Here is a 7,500-nt window from a genome sequence, read left to right as displayed (position 1 = left end):
GCTTCGACTAAAATATTAATGGAAACTTTATGAGGAATTCGAAGACTGTGTTTTAGAAACAAAAATTTATTCAGGAGAGCACCACTTTGCATCCGGCAGCGAAGAGTGTTCAGGTATTTTTTGCGTTGTGGACATATCTCGGCGGGCAGTTTTGCTTGACGTTAACGCAACTCTTCAGTCATAACTTCTGATCAAGGTGATGTTTTTCTTAATTTAACCAAACAATTAAATAATAAGGGAATTCGATCAATTAAACGATTATCACAAAGGATACCTCCCATCATAAACGTTTTTAGTTTTTACTTTCAAGAAGTGGCCGTCAATTTTGTAGATCGGTTTGACTTCTCTTCACTGAACTTTGATGCTGTGAAAATGTGTTCTATAGCGTCTATCATTTCAATTGACATGAGATGTGTCCTCAAACTTACCAAATCTCGTTCCTCTTCCTTTTTGAGCGGCTGTGGGTAACAAACTTTCAGTTACATCTTTTTGTTAAATGTCAGTGGGGAAAATGTACGGCGTTGTTCGATGTGATCTCTCCATTTCGAGATATTTAGGATCTTACGTGTGAAAGATATGAACCGTAGAGAGTGCTAACTTGTGGAAGGACATGATGTCAAAGACAAGCACGTAATTTGTTACGATACTTCTTGATACATCAAACACTGTTTATTTGCTCGGGTTCTTGGGATCTTTGAACTGGTTTTTTTCAAACTGCCTGGAACAGTGTCGTTGGTTAGGATATATTGTTTCGCTGTCGTTGCGTTGTTGGCAGTTACCATGTCTCTAGGCAGTGGCTACTAGCCGGGGAAGATAAGGTCCGCGTGAGAATGGGCAAATTATCTTCGAGCAGTGAATGTTTGATTTTAAATCTTTTAGTAGTAACCCAAAATCTGATTATCATCAAAATAGTGCTGACTTGAGTCAAAGGATGTGAATATTCTTGGGACAGATATTGCTCGTGGAAATTAAATCTCGACATTGAATGATATGTCTTTTAGATAGATAGATAAATAGATAGATAGATAGATAGATAGATAGATAGATAGATAGATAGATAAATAGATAGATAGATAGATAGTTTATTATCACCTTAGATTGCAGTTATAACTGAATTGATAAGGTTTACATTACATAATTAAAAAATTTAATTCTGTAAGTAAAATATATTAACTATTATGATACATTAAGATAGATCTATGAGAACTAAGGGAAAAGAAAAAAAAATATATATATATAAATATATATACACATATAAAATTGTAAAGTATAAGGTACCAAATGGAGAATTGACTAATGGTATTCGTTATATAAATAAAGAAAGTTTATTTAGAGTCATAAATCCTAGCGCTAGCGTTAATAAAGGTATTACTGAACCTATTAGTCTTACACAAGGGCGTTGCAAAAACCCTTGGTTTACGCAGGGTTACCGAAAGATGATTAGTGTTAAATGGTAATAAGTGAAATAACTGATTGTTAGGATTAGAAATGGTTTGTTGAAAAAAACTCTGACACAATTCAGATCTTCTTTGCGATAAACTATTAATATTTGCGGTCTTAAGAGCATCAACGTATGACACATCGTAGCCATATATATAATACGCATGGCTCTCTTTTGTACTCTTTCTAAGGCTGAGCTAAGATACTCAGGTAGACTATAAATGAAACACTTGACAGGCATATAATGAAACTGACTGAATGCAAGCAATATAAAAACAGACTAGATCCTTAGCTGGAACATGAGCGCGCCTTAGTTGTATTAAGAAGTACAATCTCTTTGCCGCTTTGTTAACGGTAGCATCTACATGCTGATTCCATTTAAAATTATCCTGAATAATCACACCTAGTACTTTCACAGATTTAACAAGATCAATAATAGCGGTTTCGTTAATTGATACTAGCTCGCGAATCGCCGGAGAACGTGAAAAGGAAATTCTAAGCTCTTTGCATTTCTTGGGATGTAATTGAAACTTATTGATCTCGGACCACTGTGTTATCTCATTAATGGCATTCTGTGCCTGGCTGACCTCTCTGCTGTCAACTACTTCATAACTCGTTGTGTCGTCGACATACTTAACCGTACCATTCGCAGAGGGCACTACAAGATCATCGATCATAGCAATAAAAAGGCAGGGGCCAAGCTTTGTCCCCTGGGGAACCCCGGCGGGTACAGATTGCCATTCCGAGAAACAATCTTCAGCTAATTTAACTCTTTGAAAACGATTACTCAGTAAGTCGCCTATCCAATTGATGATATAACGATTAATATGATCATAATCAGAAAGCTTAATCATAAGTAGGGAATGATCTATAAGATCAAAGGCCTTCTTGTAGTCCAACACAAAGACTCTAACATCATTCACTTAAACCATCAGTTTCTTTCGTCCAGTTATGAATCATAGTTATTAAAGCGTGGGTAGTTGATGAGCCAGGAATACAGCCAAACTGGTCAGATCTTAACTTCCTAAGAATTGCAGGTTTCACATGATCTTGAACAACAAAATGTTCAGCTATCTTTGACAACGTAGGAGTAAGGGAGATTGGTCTAAGGTCCTTTTTAATATCTGCAAAAGGTATTTGTGGTGGGATAGTGTTCATGAGATACAGGGAACAGATTTAAATAGGCTATAACTGCTTCAAACGAGGTTTAAAAAAACGTCATGCAAACCCTTCTTGCGCCATACGTTGCAAAGGTATATTGCTAACAACTTCGTAACCACAACAACGGCCTAAATTTCCAAAGATAAATCAACGCCACGCTTTAAAATATTCTAGTTCCAGCAACGATAGGATCGGAGTTAGGAGGGTTCCAAGATGGCCAGAACCTCATAACTCTAGTGCAGTCACTAGGTGTATTTTTGCCCAAATTAACCACCGGCTTGTATTGCTTGAAATGATTAATGGCAGGTATAATCCTGGGTAATTATTTTTTGCGATAAGCAGTCTTTAAAATCTCTTTTTCAGGTCAAAATGTATTAATACTATATTTGTTGTTCACCTTCCTTTTAAAGAATCTGGAGGGAAACGCACAAGAACGCATCAATGGTTTTGGAAATCGGCTCTTCCACCACCTCCGTCATTTTTCGCAGGAAACAAGCCCCCTGAGAACCTTCCAGGAATTAGCGGTGGAACAAACATTCAACAAAAATTACCGGCAGATCCTCCGTCAACTCCTCCTTATTTTGTGTCGCTCTTTGATCCGGCTCGAAACATTCCTTTTTATTCTGCATACAAAGTAACTCCCGCTCAGGCAACAGCGATTGAAACACACCCCAGAAAAGATTTTAATTGGAGAAACCCAAAAGATGCCAAAGGACAAGGTATATTAACTTAATTTGTCGTAGCTTTTCGCACTTCCTCCATGCAATAGTCACTGGCATGGCATGATTGCCATTGAACCGCACAAGTTTGATTTTCAGAAAACTCAGTTTGAGTTTGAGGGGGGGGGAGGTGGGGCACGGGGGCCTGATGCTGGCGTACTGAACAAATTGCTCTGGAGGCAGTGTGGTCCAGTGGTTAGGGCGTTGGGTTTGCATGCGGCTGCTCCGGGTTCAAATCCCGTTCTAACCTCTGGTTAGGATTTGTTTCCGATTGTCCCGGATTCAACTCTACCATGCTTTGTAAATAGCCAACTGGTTGCCTCCCGCCAGTTGCGGTTCTTAATATGTTTCCGTTAAGTTTGCCAATTGTTACTTTCACCTTGTTAACAGTGGAGTACCTGTAAACTAGCTTGATAGCTAAGTGTACTTCCACTATAAAGAAAGCATTTACATTTTTTTTTTTTTTTTTTTTACATGAACGAGAAGTTACTCTTGTGCTTCCATTGTACAATTGTGGTAGACATTCCCGTGTTTCCATAGGTATTCCCGTGGACGGTGCATACAAAGAAGCTATCACCAAATACAAACAACCACTGAGCAGAGGTCATATGAATCCCTGAGGAATAAATTCGTTTGACGAAAATTTCATGAAAGCTACATTCACCCTTACTAATGCAGCACCGCAATTCGAAGCCTCTAACAGCGATCTCTGGCAGAAATTTGAGACCAGAATACGCACCTACGCTAAAAGTACTTGCGGAAATTCCACGCGAGGGGGCACCCTTTATCTTCTAACAGGGACATCTGACTTCGGACTCAAGCCCGGTTCTGCAGGAAAACCGGTGCAAGACACCACAATACCGTTACCCTTTACAACGACTACCTTCTCCAAAGGAATAAAGCTTGTAACACCGCGCGCTGTGTGGACAGCTGGCTGCTGTGAATGGAATGGCAAAGCAGAGTCATTTGCGGTTATGAGCAACAATCAAAAGGATAAAGCGTTGCTGTACCAGACAGAAATGAGCGTCGCTGATCTTGAGGTGCTGCTTACTGCAAAAGGATCCTTAGGAGTGAAGTTATTCCCGGGAGCGGCAAAGTGCGGCGCTACTACAAGTAAAATCACTCTACCACCATAACGGGCCAGTTGTAAAGTAACAACCTCAGGAAAATAACGAAGGGGTAGTTTCTAAAGAAACTGTGGTGCTGCGTCGGTGGGGAAGTAGTATACAAAAATTTGGTTTATCAACGGAGTTGATAATGTAAATTGACCACCGTACAGAGATTCTAAAAGCTGACGTTTCGAGCGTTAGCCCTTCGTCAGAGCGAATCCAAAAATCTTGGGTCTACTGTTAGAAATCTGTGGATTAAAAAATACTAGAACACAAGGTTAGTGGTCGCAGCGGTTGAATACAAATGAATGAAGGGGTAGTTTCTAAAGAAACTGTGGTGCTGCGTCGGTGGGGAAGTGGTATACAAAAATTTGGTTTATCAACGGAGTTGATAATGTAAATTGACCACCGTACAGAGATTCTAAAAGCTGACGTTTCGAGCGTTAGCCCTTCGTCAGAGCGAATCCTAACGCTCGAAACGTCAGCTTTTAGAATCTCTGTACGGTGGTCAATTTACATTCTCAACTCCGTTGATAAACCAAATTTCAGGAAAATAACGCCTTGTAGTGAAGATTATACATAGGTACAGTGATGGATAGCTATGGATAAAAATGGTCTCAATCGTATTGTCCTTATTGTAAAATTGAAAATGTTAACAATGAGTGCTGAGTTGTCAGTTTAAAAAAATGCAGCTGCAAATGTTGTTAACTAGAATATAACAATAAACGCTCTCATATGGCTATAATTCCTCTGGTGTCAATTTTTGTACGGATTATTTCAACAATTTCGTGATGCACGGGAAATCAACACCCCAATCTGTCACAGTTCAGCTAAATCATAATTCTGTTGAAATATAAGTGCTACACGGCCAACGTTTGAAAAACATAACCCTTCCATAATTCAGCTTAAACCGAGAAGAACTGTCGAAACATGTTTTTGAAAATGAAAAACAGGGGCGGATTTAGGGGAGGAGGGGGTGCCGAGGGGGCCTTGGCCTCCCTTTTCTCCCCGTATTTAAAGAGCTTCTGTAACCAACACAGTGTGCATCAGCTGCGGTTTTACTTTAGATAATGACTAGTTCAGCTTCAGAGCTTTTCTTATTTCAAACGTTTTGCTTTGATAGATGTACATCACGTATGAAAAATTGAATATATAATGCGTATCAAATATGAAAAATTATGATAAAAAGCTCACTTCTTTTTACAAATTCGAGCGACACGTTAAATGTAACAGTCGTTTCTCTATTTTATAAAGTGACGTAGAAGACTGGAAACACATAATTTTTCGGAGAGGGGCATATGGTGAGGAGGGGGGGGGGGGGGTGGTGTGCACTCTCGCCGCAATTTTTTGGCCCCCTCTTTCTGGAATTTCTGGATCCTCCCATGGAAAAAGATAGTGTATTTTCTTAAAATTATTCACACAGTGCCATTTCTATATATCTCGGAGGAGTTCAATTTTGCTACTTGATTCAAGATTTGATCGCCGAAAGCAGAATATCCCCAATGTGACTACTTCTGTAGTTGTGAGTACCGCGTGCTGTTTGCTAATGGTTGTATATGCTATATCACACGGTTACTCATGCTATGCAAAACACTAAACCAGTTTAATCAAAGACTTGCTTTTACTACAAAAAACTTTAACACGTCCCCTTCTCTTTCGAGTGCCTTGGATCCGGAATTGTTAACTTGGGTGTGTAAAATATTTCTCGAAGCATTTGGTTTGCTCAAACGCCATAAATATTCTGAAGCTTCACGGACATATATAGATTTAGCTAAGCCTAAATGCGGAGCTCCTGGGTTATTTATTCTTAGTAGCCTTAGTTAAACAACGAATTTACGGGATAAAAAAAAATTCGAATTTTTTGTTTAGCCTTGACGAAAAACAAACGAATAAAAGAAACCAATCAAAAAAATCTAAAACGATTTAAAACAAGAAGAATTGGAAAAATAATAAATATCCCCTAACAAAGGAAGTTTACAAGAAGAGTGTACCACCACACTGAGTAGGTTACCAAATACCATCCCAATCCCGCGTAAAGCCGCGTCAAGCCACGGAAAGCGTGCGAAAATTTAAGCCTCGTTTATGTCTGTGTCCTGATTACAAGAAGTTTACCTGATTGGGACTGCGATCCAAGAGAAAACCAGTACCTGGCCAGCGGTTAACTCTAATAAAACAGGTTACTTCGATGAGCTCTAAACTTGAGTCCGCGATTAGTCAAGTGATACTGGTCAGCGGATACCTTGTTTTGACAGGTGTCAATTGACCATTACGTGGATGTCGAGTAACAAAGATGTACGCTGTAAACGGCCGCCATGTTGGGTGTCTTGATTATTATTTGCAGTATCAAAACGTATAGATGCAAAAAATCTATGGCATGTATAGGGCGCCCAGCGTAACCTATACAACCTAACAGGAAATCAAACTAGTTACACAACCATACATCTAAGCAAATGATCCTATAAAATAACAGCTTTTAAAAATGTTGAAAAGAAAAGTATACAATATGTACAATAAATTAAAAGTAATAATAAAAGGTTAATAGTTCATTATCAAAAAATAAAATGTTCCAAATTATAAAACAGCTGCTTTGAAATAACGAGCTATATGCAACGAGTATGAAATGGTGGCTTTCTGCATCTTCTCTATAACACACTTTGATCGGGCACCAACAAGCTTCTTCATAGTTTCTTCTACGTCCTTCGACCATCCTCCCAATGCGTCAATGATGATTTTGTTTCAATTCTAAAAGTAGTGGACCATACTTCATTGCCTTCTCTTCAACTTTCTTTGCACGATTATCAATCCAGGGGCAGCTCATTTCTACTGCCCAGACTTGCTTTGCCTTGTGGTCCACGAAACAAGCATTCTATTAGCTCTAACATACGTGTGTTCTGCATATACCGCCACATCCCAAAAAGCTTTCCCTTCATCCGACTCATAGATAGGTTTTGGTTTCACAGGTGAATACCAAGGAGGAACACCTTCCATCAGCTTGAGGTATTTGCACTTCTCGAAGAATAATATCCTCAGAGCAGCATTGTGTCGGTCCAAATACTTTGATTGAGCAAGTG

At 39.1% G+C, this 7,500-nt stretch overlaps 1 pseudogene; it reads left to right on the top strand.

Moving 5' to 3' along the window:
* LOC137990743 (uncharacterized) overlaps window positions 1-5,218 on the top strand; it is a 5,917-nt pseudogene extending 699 nt beyond the window's left edge.
* Window positions 5,219-7,500: the final 2,282 nt, after the last annotated feature.

This window comes from Montipora foliosa, chromosome 2, assembly GCF_036669935.1.
Source record: "Montipora foliosa isolate CH-2021 chromosome 2, ASM3666993v2, whole genome shotgun sequence".
Lineage (NCBI taxonomy): Eukaryota > Metazoa > Cnidaria > Anthozoa > Scleractinia > Acroporidae > Montipora > Montipora foliosa.
The sequence above is the reverse complement of the archived record's forward strand: the minus strand, read 5'-3'. Positions and strand labels throughout refer to the sequence as shown.